The sequence below is a fragment of the Mytilus galloprovincialis genome, chromosome 6, assembly GCF_965363235.1.
Source record: "Mytilus galloprovincialis chromosome 6, xbMytGall1.hap1.1, whole genome shotgun sequence".
Lineage (NCBI taxonomy): Eukaryota > Metazoa > Mollusca > Bivalvia > Mytilida > Mytilidae > Mytilus > Mytilus galloprovincialis.
Window position 1 is genome coordinate 84,215,146 of NC_134843.1, and position 16,049 is coordinate 84,231,194.

Consider the following 16,049-nt stretch of genomic DNA (forward strand, 5'->3'; position numbering starts at 1 on the left):
GTCACTGAGGTAGGACAGGTGCTTTGCAACATTTGGGCCTTTAAAGATTGATATTGCATGTTAATTCATAGACCGAGTCAGTTTAAGTATCTTTTTTATTTGTATTAACGCCCTCCTAGCCTTAATCAAATCGGAAAGAGTACATTTACGTCTTCTTTCTTTAACCCATCACCTGGCATATACGTCTTTTGAATTCATCAGTATCCTTAAGTTGAGGGACTAAGCATCAAATTATTTTGGGCCTTTGAGTAACTCATTTCGCTGAGAAGTGCAAGTTTTATTGTCGATGTTTTTGTCAGTAGTAACAACGTGGGCGTTGTCAGCTGGATTATATTGCAAATGGAATCTAAAACACTTGCTACAAGTACGGTCAGACTTGAAACTGTCAATATTGAGATACTGCAATACGTGTTTGTAATAAAAATGTAGTTGCTGTTTGTATGGTAAAGGTATACTAAATGGTACGTACAGACTGGTCCTTAAAATAGGGATTTATTTTCGACTGAACTGATTTTAGTGGAGCGGCGAATGTTGAAAAAGTCGCTTAGTTAACGAGTTTAAATTACATAAATACCTTATTGAATTTTAATGTCTTAAATTATCTATTGTTATTCAGCTTCAGCAAAATGTTAGTCATAAATATCAAATCTGGTACAAATGACGTAAAAAAACATCCTTAACTGACGTTACCCAACTTACAACGAATACCCCACTGCTGATTCGGTAGACAAATCTCATAACTTACCCCTTCTAAAAAAAATTGTGAACGAAATTGGCAAATACAGTTACTCTTGAAATTCATAAACTCTAAAGAAAGTTTTAAAGTAGTTCTATATGAGGAGTAGTATGCATCTAAAAATAGTTAAAAATAACGGGGAAAAACCTTCGTTTTTGACCTGGTATTATTTGCACGTGCAATATAGATGTGTTTTAAAGGTACAACAGGAAAGCCTCCGTATTATACCTCAATCGACCTGATTTACTTTTTGAAGTTAATGCGTAAGAAGATAAATATTTGGCTAAATATCTGCTTTTTATCCCGAATTCAAGTACGGATATTTGTTTCAAATTAACCGAAGATGAAGTGGTTTCTAGTTATGTGCCCTTATTGTGCCATTTAGAGAAGATCATTTGTAGTCATTATCAAGCTTATTTCTTGTTCATTTTAGAATTTCCGAAGTCTTATGAATTCTTTATGTTGTTTGGTATTGATATTTATTCGTTTATGTTGAATTTAACAGGGAAGTGATTATCATTGTAGGGTGTGCTTGGTTTTCAGGTGTGTTTGTTTTGCTGTGTATTCAAGTCAATGGACAATCATCATTGCAGCGCGGTAAGTAAGGCGGATGCCCCCAAAAATTGTCAAATTACAAATCTTTTGGATCAGAACAATAATGTCGATTACAAAAACATCGACTAAACAACAGTTCAACATAACTATAACTATTTCATCTTACAAACTTTGTCGCGTTGTTGATTTTCGATTTTGTGTTATAGCAATCAGTTTCATGGTCAGCGAGTAATTTCTACATTTAGATTGTAATGGTTAAGACAATGTTATCTCAAGTTTATTATTTTTTTTACTTGAAAAGAAAGCCATTAAAAGATAAAACGGTGTAATGTTGTTGAAATATATATGTAGTGTATCATACAGTTTTGTAGTTTGAAATACCCCAACTTGACAAAATGTAATGAAACCTAGAGAAAACAAATCGCACGATTAACTATTAAAAACGACCGAAAAAGATCTTTATAACCAACAAGAAACATTTGGATAAATGTGCACACAAGTATACAATAAGTATACATGTAACCTAACTTTGGTTGTGTATCTTTGTTTATTATCGTACCTGGTTATAACAACCGAGATATATGATGTGTGTTATTTTCTTAAGGTTTTTAGCCCTTTTTCTACAGAAAAAAAGCCTCAATCTTATATTGAAACTCTAACAATTGACACAAAACTCGCTTTTTATCAGACATAAAACTTAGTGAAAACCCATCCCTCCTCATTTGTCTTGCAATCCATAAAGCACGATGAAGAACAAAGCTATGTCTTACAAGTCAGCTTTTACATGTTGTGGACCATGCGATAACTTCATGGGAAGTAAACATCGTTGAACACCCCAAGTAGTAGCAGCTTTTATAGGTTGCTGCAGCCAATACTGAATCTTGAACATAAAAGCTTATAATGTAAAGAGAACAACTTATAAATGTGAACGGAAGTCAAAAGAAATACATCAGATCACACAGATGACCTACTCTTCAGAGAAAACAGATTTACTAACAAAAGATATAAAAAAAAAACAAAAAAAACCCAACAAAACAACACATAGTCCAGATGGCTTGACTTAGCACATACACATACTGTGATTAGACAACAGCCCACCGTTTCATGTAAAAATAAGAAGAACTGTCAATCCAGACAACTCTCCATTATAGACCAAATGACATAGAAGTTAATAATTTTAGGTCAACATGCGGTCTTTAACCATATGCAATACTCATACGGCATAATCAGCTGTAATAGGGCTCAACATGACTAATGTAATAATTAAAATTAGAAAACTAGCAGCATGATTTATGTTGTCTTTATATATTGTGTAAAGTACACTATTATATACGAACAAACCCACACAGTCAACGTGATCGATTGTTTTTATTATAAACTTGTTGTAATTAAACTGTGTGCCAAAATATCTCCATTAGCTTTATATTCAAACCAAACATACCATACCAAATCTTCTAATATATCTATATACCACTGATCTTATAGCTCGTGCCGTTTGATCAATTCGAACTGGATAATAGAACACTATTATCAATATATCTAAATGTTCCATTCTTTTTTCTATACTTATATCATTTCAGACAACAAGTAATTTTCCAAGTAATTTGATAGAAAAACATTATTTTTATACTGTTGGTACATGCCTGAATAAAAATGGTCTTGCCTTTACAGAAGAATATTTGTGCTAACTTAACGGATTCATTGCCAAATATATCTCCTTCAAAAACTGTTCTGATTATCTGAGGCCTCTTCTTTTCTTTGTATAAATAAAGAGTTTTGTATTTTAGCATTTCATTGAATTCAATGGTTAATATATATAATTCTGGATGTTGCTTGTTTATAATATAAGTATGTGTTACATATTTGTTTTTCGTTCATTTTTTTTTACATAAATAAGGCCGTTAGTTTTCTCGTTTGAATTGTTTTACATTGTCTTATCGGGGCCTTTTATAGCTGACTATACGGTATGGGCTTTGCTCATTGTTGAAGGCCGTACGGTGACCTATAGTTGTTAATGTCTGTGTCATTTTGGTCTTTTGTGGATAGTTGTCGCATTGGCAATCATACCACATCCATTTTTTTATAAAGTCATTTGGAAACCGTGATTTGGATTTTTAATGCTCAGAGTACTGCAAAATCTCTGATGCAAGCTCTCGAGTTTTGTTGTTGTGTCAATTTATGATTGCGGATAATTTTATTGAACCAGTCACAGCTTATTTTGATTCAATACATACATTTGTATGTTGTGCTGTTTATTTTTCTAGTTTGATATTCGAATTCTCGGTTTTACTTTTATATAGAGACTTTCCGTTAATTGTTATGTATTTATTGGCCTGAATTATGAGAGTATTGATATTTTCATTGTGAAAACAAAGTTGTTCGATTGCATGCTGTGTTTTAATTTTCTATTTAGCGCTGCAAATACGAAGTTCACGAAATATATAACCATATCATGCCGAGCAGTAGTACTATTTCATATACAATTATGTTGCTCCTAGGTTTGTTCACAATGTGAACCCTGAAAAACAAGCATCTTTGCGGAAAACAATAACAGCTAATTTCTACACTTCTAAAGAAATCGCAGATGGTTCATGCCTTGATTTTCTATTGTTAATTAACATTATGAATAATCTTAGTTTGCAAGCGGAAAAAAATCAGACAGGACATCACTGTATAATAAAAGTATCATGAAAACATATGACCTGACCATACTTTTGTTCAAAATAAAAAAAAACGACTGTCTGAAAAAAAATTAATATGTATATACAATCATATTGGAAAGTGAAGTTACAATATTGATCTCAATGAGAAAATTAATGTAGTTACTTCTGGTTATCATGTTCCTGTATAGTGACTTGAATCGTCGGAAATCAAATCTCAGACACAATTAATATCATCAATAATTATTACTCAAAATAAAGATCAATGCATTCATAATTATTTCTGCCAGGCCTAGTTTTCCGTAGAGTCATAAGACATGTCCTTACATATATGAAATATTACAGACTGTAGGACTATACTAGGACAATCTTACTTCAAACCTAATGTGCCATCATAAAACTGCATATGCGACATCAAATTGTCAATAGACGTCGGCCATTCTTTAACTACAGTACGGTTATTCCTTACATTTAATCTTGAATCGTTACAAAAAATGACACGAAACAGTTTTATATGTACGCCTTACACGATAATTTCAAGGGAATAAATTAAACATACAAATATAATATATCATACATTGACACTGACAGGACTTAAAGTCATATTTTAATACGATATCTAGTCTAATAATAGGTTTGAAGCATACAATGGCTTAATGTGCTAAAACTAATGTTTTATTGATGTAAACATAAAGGAAGTTATGGTATGATTATCATAAGACCGTCAGAAGTGTGAAGACATTTTTTCTGATGTCATAAGTTTACGTTGGATTGAAGGCTTTATCAAAATTGATGACACTTTCAAAAACTCCATTAAGGACTGCTATATGTCCTGAGATCACATAAGGCTATGTTTCAGCCCTATAATACGGATGTGTTTCTGTGGAACTACAACACGGAGCTTCCTGAAGTTTAGAATGAAGCCTCATGTAAAATGCTATACAGTGTAATGTATTTTAAAAATTAGCCACTTCCTAACTTATGAAACTAGAAGGTTTTTTTTTAACCGATAACGGAGATACATACACTTTGGTATTCGTTGTTTTTTTCGTGGGAACTACAAATCAGTAAAATTTGGTATCAAGATCATGTGAGCATACGTGACTGTGAGATACATTTTCAAATGATGTTGAATAATGAAATTTCCATCTCTATTTGTTTATTAACTTTAACTTGAGACTTACACACATTCATGAACATTCTGAATCGTGTGAAGCGTTTTTAACATCTATTAGTCCGATGATCAAATACCTATTTAGGATGTACTTATAGGAAGGGTATGATTTATGAGGAATACAAAGATCAAGCTTAAACTTTTTGCTTCTCTCTGTAGCAATTTTGTACATTGCAACTAGATTAATCAAAGTGAGGTTCAATGTCCTTCTTTAGTTGTACCACCTTTGTCTATGAGTGTTATAAATAGAGATAAATAAAAAAAAATATAATTTAAAAATACAATATCCAAAGTGCGTTCCTCTTCTTATAAACGCAAGGTTTTGGCACAAAGTATGATATGATATGCACACAAACAGTTAAGAAACCCTTGAAAAACATGACAGAAAAGTACAACGCTCTACCTGTGTTGACAATGTTATTGTTATATAGTAACACATTCAAATTGTTGAATCAAAATAGCGAAAATAAGTTACATCATATTTTTAACGTTCAATTGATTTCCTGGTTAGTTGTTGTTTTAATGTGGGGATTGAAAACTTCATATCACGTGACTTAATATAATATTAACAAATTTTACACAGGAAAATTTAGCAAATGTTAGGATTACATAAAATGTCTACCTAAAACGTCTACCACCCTGTTCAAGTTCAACTTCCTCACCCTGATGAAACATTTCGCTATGTGACAGCAATCATATGTTTATGTTTACATGTAGACAATTTCAACTGAAGTGTCGTGTTAAACCACAAGTCAGATTTGTAACTCAGTGTTATTTAATAAACCATAATTTATGAGATAATATATATTCATTTACACTTAAATTCGTTTGTTCAAACATTGACGTAACATTGGTTATACTGTTGATATTCCACGTTAATTTAATTTGACTTATGTCCAGACGTATAGTAACTCAAACCCTCTATATCTCTATCACCACACCAGCATAATACATGACGAAGACAGAGCCAATTTGTCATACGGCTCAGGCCTGACCATGGAAGTATAATGTCAATATGTAATACTTCCGTGACCAGACAAATGGTATCGATATTGAATGAAAGGTTAAATGTAAAGTACAAGCACCGTTTCTTCTCTAATATTTGTCTGCTTCAAGGTGTTTCATGGAGGTTATGTTTATTTTTTGCACATCAAATTGATATGCAAGATACAAGTTATAAAAAATATCCCCTTATGATGTTAAATTAACACGAAATTTACCATGGGTCTTTACAATTAATTATGTTTTAACAACTTTCAACCGTATTGACTTATTGAAAAATTCTGTTGAAATAATGACACATATATCCATGTCAATTGAACTCTGGTGGAAAGTTGTCGCATTGGGAGTCACATCACATATCCTTATTTTAACACTGTAAATATTTTGTCATTTCAGTTAATGACAAAGTCTTTTTGTCTATTGATTATATATGCAGTATCTTAATTGAATGTGTGCATCGGACCTATCTGTACTTTGGAGAATACAAAAAGGCCCAAAAAATGAACCAACAATTGATTCCAAGTTTAAACTCTGGTAACTATTATTTATAGTGCGAAATAAGTTGAAATCAAATGATTCACGTTTTTTAGTAGCAGATCATTATCATAGAAACCCTAATCATAATCAAATATCATGTCGATAATCACATTGTTTCTGTGACTGAGACTATCGAGAAAAGAAACAACAAAGTAAAAATCACTCTTTTAATGGGCATTACATTGTTCATTTCTATTTCTTCGATCCCTCATAATAAAATTGAGAATGGTATAATGTATACTATCTTATTCTAATTCGTTTAATAGTGGTATAAATACACAATACAGAGAGCAGTCACCTTTATATGATAACCTTGAACCATAGAGTATCCTAAGTCAGATTAATTAAGATATAAAAAATGGCATAGTTATATACGATATAATATCGTCTTCTTTTGACATTGTTATCATAAATCTAGGAGGAATTACTGGATGGAATAAAACCAAGTGATGCAAGGTATTTAAAATTATTTGAAATATGAATCACTTATTACCATTCATTGACAGCCCTCTTTCGTGAATGATTACTATCACATATTGGTTGTCATATAGCTATTAATTGTAATATTAAGTTTTGCTTAGAATGATTGCTACGATTTTTGATCTGATAGTTATAATTTTGCTTAAAAAAAAAAAAAAAAGAAAAAAAAATATAATAATTCTGCTTGGAATTTTTATGCGCCTTTTATGGGCATTATGTTTTCTGGTCTGTGCGTCCGTCTGTTCGTCCGTTTGTTCGTCTGTTCGTCCGCTTGTCCGTCTGTCCTGCTTCAGGTAACAGTTTTTGGTCGAGGTCAGGTTAAACTTTTTGGTCAAGGTAGTTTTTGATGAAGTTGCTGTCCAATGAACTTGAAACGTAGTACACATGTTCCCTATGTTATGGTCTTTCTAATTGTAATGCCAAATTAGAGTTTTTACTCCATTTTGACGATCCACTGAACATAGAAAATGATAGTGCGGATGAGGCATCCGTGTACTTGGGACACATTTTTGTTTTCAGGTCTATTCTTTGTCTATACTATTTTGAACATTTGACTGAACTGTAAAAATAAAATCACAGAGAAAGCCAGTAAAATGCTATTATTTATTTACTCGTTGTTTATAAAATTGACAATGGAAATGGGGAATGTGTCAAAGAGACAACAACCCGACCATAGGACAGACAACAACAGAAGGTCATCAATAGGTCTTCAATGTAGCGAGAAATTCCCGCACCCGGAGGCGTCCTTCAGCTGGCCCTTCGACAAATATGCTAACTTGTTTATGTTATGTCATTCTGTTGAATTATATAATTTTATTAACGTTTTCAAAATTGATACCTTAATCTCAGTACTCAGGGAAAATAGATACGCATGCAAATAGTTTATATGTTTTCACCCTACCAATGAATAAGCTTAACGCTTTTGCCAATGTAATATAAATATGCTTATTGTATAAATACACATTAATCATTACTATTCATATTTATGGCATATTTCATCTTTCTAAGATTATTAAATACGTGTTTCCTAAATGAAAAATGTTGTCAACAACCGACGTTAGGGTGAACATCATAAATTGAAATCCTGACAAATTCCCGAAACATGAAGAGAACACTTGGTAAGAAATAACGAAATTACATTTAGAAGTTTTTTCAATCGCGTGAGACTACTGAATCACAATTGATTTTCAATCAGTTGCTTTCGTTCATCATCAGCTTCAGGAAAGTTTGTGACAGATCTAAAGCATGCAAGAGACGTGGATGTCAAACCATTTCTATACATATCCTATGCAAATGGACAAATCTTGTTAGATGATTTGATTTCAAACTATTCTCATTAAGTCTCTAAATGCCTTTTGAACTGTTTCGCCTTCAATATAAATATGTCCATTGATATAACCGTGTGTACGTAATAATAATCGTATTTTCAAACTGTAATGTGACAATCCGAAGTGTCGTGAAAAATTATTGATAGTTGTCAAATTAATCTTTTTTAAACATTTTTTTTTATAACAATATCTACCAAACAAGCTTTTAGACAATATGTTATCTTTGTTGTCTAATTGTATATGTTCATAAAAACAGGTCTAAAACGTTTGTTACATTCCGTATGGTATGGTTTGAATAGTTCACGTTGGTAAACACATTTTAATTAATATGTATATAAAATTGAGAATGGAAATGGGAAAATTGTCAAAGAGACAACAACCCGACCAAAGAGCAGACACATATCTTGTAAATTATTTAAATCAAAAAAACTTTCTAAAATTCAATTTAGATAGTATGAATTATTATCCCTATATCCAGTATATATGAGCATTGCATATCCTAAATTATCGGCTATGTGTAATGTTGTACAGCCTTTGCCTTCCTATTAAACATGTATCTACATTTCTGCAGCATTTTTCTACTAAAACACTGCCGAATGCAAAACATTTTAAAAAATATATCAAATGACAATAATTAGTGAATTGGTCAGGTGGTGTATACATGTATATATATATATTTAGTAATACGTGTATCAGACATTAAAAGATATAAAATCACAAGATGTCCATCAACATTTTAGAAATAATGATTTTCGAAAGATTGCAGTGAATGTATTTGCGACATAGCATTATGGAAATTGGAAAAACTTAAAAAACAGAAAAAGGAAAAAAATATTAAAACTATCGACCTAACAATATTCAAAAAGAGATGATTAAGCACTAAGGATTTCATCAATATAAGGGTTATGACCACTTAGGTAAGGCTGAATTTTACAAAATGTCAATAATCTCAGAAAATCCGAGAAAATGAAAAACATGCCTTTTGTTAAGATATTCTTCACAACAACAGTATCTAGTGTTATATTGCATTAAACAGCAGATGGAGATTGTTTAACAACTGAGGGAAGGATTTGTACCGGAAATCACCGACTTTATTTATAACATGAATATATTTGTTATACCATTTCAAAAACTATTCGGTTGATGATCAATGTAACGGTACCGTTAATTGATGATGAAAGTTATAATCAGAAATCTTAGTACTGAGTAATTAAAATGAAGCACATTTTAAATTATTTAATATTTGTACTTGTCTTTGGTTCATCTCTATATCTAAACAAATATGATAGGGACATCTGTATTATCCGAGACTAGCTTAATCATAACATATTATCTTACCCCCTATAGATTTCGAGGAATGTAATTGGTTAAAAGCAACCACATGGCCACTGTGTATATGGCATACAGGGTTAGAAGCCTAGATTGATTTCGATACATAACAATTAGTGGTGTTACGACTATTTGTAAAAACAATACGGTGATGAGGAATATTCAAAAGGTTTTCAGCTGACGAAGACAACGATGATGAACGATTGAAATAATTTCATAAAACACATTAAAAGCGTACAAGTTGTTGGCACTTGTTTTTTAGTTTTAGTCAATATAAGAAGGTTCTTAAAGACTTGATCATTTTGTTTATAGGCCACTAGTCGAAAAAACATATGTTTTCGCCCTTGTCCTCAAATGGAATTTACTGACGTCATACATATCGTATAAGATCACTAGCACACTGTGTAACTAATAGTACACATAAAATGATCTCGATGGTGGAACTTTGTGTCTGTTGTTTTTTCTGCCATTTACTCTATTTCTTGTTTTGTTGCCTATTTCCCCTATTCCATATTTTTCACACTCCTGATTAGAAAGGAGCTGTTTCGATAGACATGTGAAGGCATTTATATTTACTTGATATTCCATTTACTTTTTTTAGACGCTGAACATGCTGAAGGATAACTTTCAAAAATCAATTTTATTATACTTTTCGTATCATAGTGAAAAAGGATGGTAATAAGGAGGCAAACAATAAACCATTAATCTTACAACATGATCGAAAGAAAAACAGCAGAAAGACAAACAACAGTCCTTTAAACCACTAACCAGGAAACTTCTATTATCATAAATCGGTAATTATTTCAGTAGAAATATCAGGACTTTTTGCAAATCGCCCTTTGCGAAAAATAAACATGTTGACCACGTGTGTTTGTGCGTTATTAAACCTTCATCTTCCAATTAATCTATCTTACAAAGATGCAATACTCTTGTTGGATACTATAAGATGTGTCATGTAAAGTTAACTGCAGTTTTTATTTTACTTTTCCTTTTAAAAAAGTAAGAAAACTTCATAGAATAGTTTGCAAAGGATGCAACGTTTTACAGAATGAAGTTTAAATTCTTCGTAGCTAAATCATTAAAAAACTACAGTACCTTCACTCTCAAGTAAAGTTGACCTCAGATTCGTTATTGTGTGTGCTCCGTTGAAGCATATGCAAGTATTTATACAATTTTGAATTCCAACAGTTAAGGTTTTGACTTTGGCGATGAAGGTTAATCGTCGATCAAAACTCCTCGAACACACCAAATTCATGACGTATTATTCTAAGATAATTTTTAAACTGAGGCGTTGTAAATGATAGTTAAAACGGTTGTTTATACATTTTTCTCAACAACATCGATATTATACTTTTATATGTTTCATATTAAGTTTAATCAAAGATTCATTTACTTAATTCTATCTGAGACTTCTTTGGCACCAATAGTAGTATCATTTTTTATTGACTATCAAAGCTGACGTTTTATTATTTAGTCCTTCCCCTCGGTAAATTAACCCATTGTTGTTGTAATTCGATGTCTATAAAAGAATTGATGAAGCCTTATAGAACTAAGATTTCATGTAACAAGGAAGTCAATATATCATAATAAGAGACATAATGAAATATTTATTGATAAACAAAATAGCACAATATTGTAGAAGAAAGAGGCAGAATATACCAAAGGGTTATTCAAACTCAGAAGTCGATGGCGAACCTTTGACGTCATGTAAAAAAACAATGTATAGACTAACAATTGTATACACAAACAACTTACAAAACATTTAAACTGAGCAGAACAAACCCCACCAAAAAAGTAATTACCTCGTGTGCTCTAGAAAACTAAGGCAATGCTTGTTCATATTTGTTGCATTTGTATAATTATTGGTTTTCGCTAATAATATCTTTTACAATATTGATCAGGAAGAATGTATTTGTTGTTTTACTCGGTAGTGAACTTTCTATATAAAGCCTTTCAGCTTAAAACATTTGTTTATGGTGAATTCGTGTTTAATCTAATGTTCAGCATTGATGTTATGGTTTGATGAACAACATTGCATACATCCTGAATACGACTTTTTTGTGACTATCAAATTTTTTAAGCGATTTTTTAAAGTATGTAACAATAAATTCACGTGTACGTGCTACATTTTAAACATTATAAAATTCTTTATCCACGAGCATGTTAGATTTTTGATTTTTTGGGCTATCAAACGTATTCAAAGGGAACGCTGTTTACCTATTTATCATCGTCACGGCATATCTCACTAAATACTCTATACAATTATTTCTTTTTCGATCAGATTGTGACAAAGTTGTCGGTTTACCACAGTTCCATGTTGTTTTGGTAAGCACATTTAACATTTAATAAAATAGAATTGAGAATACAACAGAATCTGCACCAAAAGAAATTTTTGTCACGGTTTCTGTTTCTCAGTATTTACTTTTTTTTAAATTTGTATTCAACAACAAATTGCACTTTCTGCTGTTAACAATATACATCACTAGTCCAGCATACCAGTGAAGAGTCCCTGTTTGTTAATACCAGAAATCCAGGGTTGTTTTCTGGTAAGCATCATTATATATTAAATCAATATTAGTTTTATAATCTAACAACTAAGTTATAAAATTATCATCAGCAATGAAATAATAAACAAGTAAATATCAGCGAGACTTATTTGTTTACCTATATATATATATATATATATATATATATATATATATATATATAAAAGATAAAAAATACTATATAATATATATATATATATATCATCTAGCATTACATGACTTTTGAGTATTCTTTCCGGAAATTTTCCATATTTTCTCCGTTAACGTGTGCATTATTTTTCTATCAAATAAATTCCTGGTTTGAAACAAAATTGTCGCACCGGTTTATATTACTTTAGAAATAAAACACGCAGAAGTGATGTAGCATCTTAACAGATATGTCTAAATCAAAATGAATCAGTAGTATAAAGTGTTTCTCAGTATTTACTTATCAGTGATGTATGTTGTAGATGTCTTGTGTGGTCGGTCGTTAATGGACGATTTTCGTTGTTATTCTGTGGTAAACGTGTTGTAATAACGATTATATTATTTATTTGTTTGCGTTTCTCTATGGTGATTGTTGTTGTCCTCTTTCGTCCCTCTTTTATTGAATTTGTTTGTGATATATTTCTGTCTTGTAGTTTTGTCATTTTAGCATTGTCACATGAGTGGCAAGTTTTGCTAGCCAAAACACATGTTCAACCCACCAACTTTTCTTATAAGGTTCTGAACCAAGCCAGGTATATGGTAGTTGTTATCTAATAGTTCGTTTCTATGTATGTTGGCGTTTGGTGCACTTCAGTGTTTCTATTATTTCGTTGTTTTCTTCATGTAGTTGATGTGTTGGTTCCCTAGGTTTAAGTTTATAACCAGGATTTATTTACTGTCAGTAGATTTATGACAGGGGTATACTACTGTTGCCTTTATTTGAAAATCGTATGTTTCGCGGTCTTTTGGCCATGGTTTAGTCTGTCTTTTTTCCGACAAATATTGTTTTTGATTATTCTCCTGTAATCTTCTGTATGTTTTTGTCAAGGACACGAATGGGTTTGTTGTGACATTTCTTTGTCTGACTGACTTCTCTGAAAAAACTAGACAATGGTTTAGTCAAACAAATTAAAGTAAAAGTAGTTCACTGATGTTCAAATATAATAAATCGATTAAAAGAGACTAATCAGTGTCTAGCACAAAATCGGTAGGAATTGTAAAAACTCTAAGAGTAAAGCAACCGGGTGCATAATCAGTACAACCCAATTACTGATTAATTTTGTTTACCTGATCTTCAAAGGCCTTCTGTACACACAGGTTTCAACATTTTCTCTGTTTTTATCTTGCATGTTAGTAACAATTGGTTTTTACAGAACACCTTAATAATGTCTCGTCGTCATTACACTTACTTATAAACTATAATTAAAAGAAGAGAATAGAGTAGTTTTACTCATGAATATTTGTTTTAAATTTTTTTTTATTAACTTTAAGCTGGCAATATTTTCGAAAACATGCAGAAAACCAATGTTTTACAACTTTTAATTCGATTTTCTATTACCCGTTATCTGTAAAATGTAAAGATACAACTAGTTTTAACGATTTTAATGTACATGAATTTTCTAATGAAATAACAGATAACAAAATTGTAAATTTACACTACATAATTCAATAGATTCTACCAAATTACATCTATAGAGCCTCCTCAACAGTTATTTCTCAGTTTCATTCATAGGATGATGCAAGTGCATGCAATACATTTTTTTTTATTATTTTATTACGAACAGGGCACACAAAAAAGTAATCAAAACATTATCTATTCAATTAGCTGTTACATACAAGTCCATAACATTCATTTGAAGAAATCCTCTTTATACATGGATAATACAAAACTAGAGAAATAGCTTTATTCATAATATGTTCATGAATATTTATACATCTTATTTGCTTAACGTATACACGTGTTTGTTTTAAGTATCTCTTTTATATCATTTCAAACATGTTTTTTGATTTATTATTATTCGTTAGAATGTTTAATGCATACACATATTATACAGGCTTTAAGGTGAGTTACAAAAACACGAAATCATTAAGTATGTAATAGAATAACAAAATTTCTCTATCCATGAAAACTGGTTCCCACAAAATAAATCAACAGTATATGTTTGCCCATTATCTCTATTTCATTATCTTAAGGAGTTTCATTCAATTGTAACTTAACAAAATTATAAAGTAAATTTTGTTAAGTTACTCGAGAGTGTATAATGTTACTAAACAGGGATCGAACATTTCTCAAGACATTGTTCTCGTCTTAAGTACATGTATATTTAGATCTACTGATGTTTTGAGGCTATATGACATCATAGACTGAAATTTAATTTAACACACAGTGATTATTATAATGATTAAGATAATAACACAATGTTGACTAATATACCCCTATTTTTACAATTTCACAATTATGTCTCTTTGTTTTGTTCAAATATCTTTGTCAATGTAATGCAATACATGCGACTATCATACAAGTGAGAGGTTTAGCTACCTACAAAACCGGTTTAAATCACCATTTTGTACTTGCGAGAATGCTTGTTCCAAGTCGGGAATATGACAGTTTTTGTCCCTTCGATCGATGTGTTTGAGGTTTTAATTTTGCCATTTGATTAGGGACTTTCCGTTGTGAATTTTCCTCGGAGTTTAGTATTTTTGTAATTTACTTTTTATTACTGATGACTGAATGTTAGACCACTAATTTATTCTTTTTTTGATATTCATCTCTTTTATTAAAATTTGGACATTTAAAAGCTTGTTTACTGGTATTATGCGATATTCTTTCTGAACATTAAAACAGTATGCTGTAGTTTCTGTTTGTTTATCATTGTTTTAGTTTGACGGTCCTTTAATTCATCCGTGTAATTAAACTACCATTAAGACACCTTTCACCTTGACGTCAAAATTGTGAGCGATCCCAGTACTGTATTTAAATGAAAAGATATTCTCAAAGATTTTCTTTAATCTGTTTAAAATGATGAAAAGGAAGCGAAGCAATTACTGCCTGACAAAGAGAATCTTTCAAATCATTCACGCTTAAGGTTGTTTATTACTCTCAAGGACTGAACATTTTATTTTGTTTTATAATTAAGGGTAATAGTAGATGTTGCACATTACGTAATGTCAACGCCGCAAAAATTATCTAATATGCAAGAATAATGACTTGTTATGTAACCTGCAATCATTTAAAAGCATCACCCCATTTCTCAGTCGCCAACTATATAATATGGATACAGCTTTATGATCAATTAATAAATTACAATTCAAAAGCAAGATGACCACCACACACGTGAAAAAATTACCTAGGCAAAAATAACCCATAGAGACAAGAATGTCATGAACTATAACTAATAAAACTTTAAAAAAATAATTTGTTTTCCTATTAATTAGTGTTCCTAATTTAGAATCCTTCATAGAATGCTTATAGTAGGACAAGTGCCAATCCATTAACAGTATACGTTTAGTGGGGAATACTGATTTCCTCATCAATAAATTATCAGATATGTTTTGAACCTTATTGGTATTGACCTTACAACAAATGCAGCCCGAATAATTTGTAATGAGACAACTCAAAAGATATTTCAGCCATCATAAAGTTGTTCAGCTACTTTTGAAGAAGCAAGGAAATACAATTGGAGATACCATACAAACATGATTGAACGGTCAATGACATTACGTGACAATCTGTAT

At 31.1% G+C, this 16,049-nt stretch overlaps 1 long non-coding RNA gene across 1 annotated transcript; it reads left to right on the forward strand.

Annotated features, from left to right (window-relative positions):
- The first annotated feature begins 7,052 nt into the window (after nucleotides 1-7,052).
- LOC143078371 (uncharacterized) lies at nucleotides 7,053-10,047 on the forward strand. The gene is made up of 2 exons (XR_012979194.1): nucleotides 7,053-7,120; nucleotides 9,820-10,047. It is a non-coding gene; the product is annotated as an uncharacterized LOC143078371 (long non-coding RNA).
- Nucleotides 10,048-16,049: the final 6,002 nt, after the last annotated feature.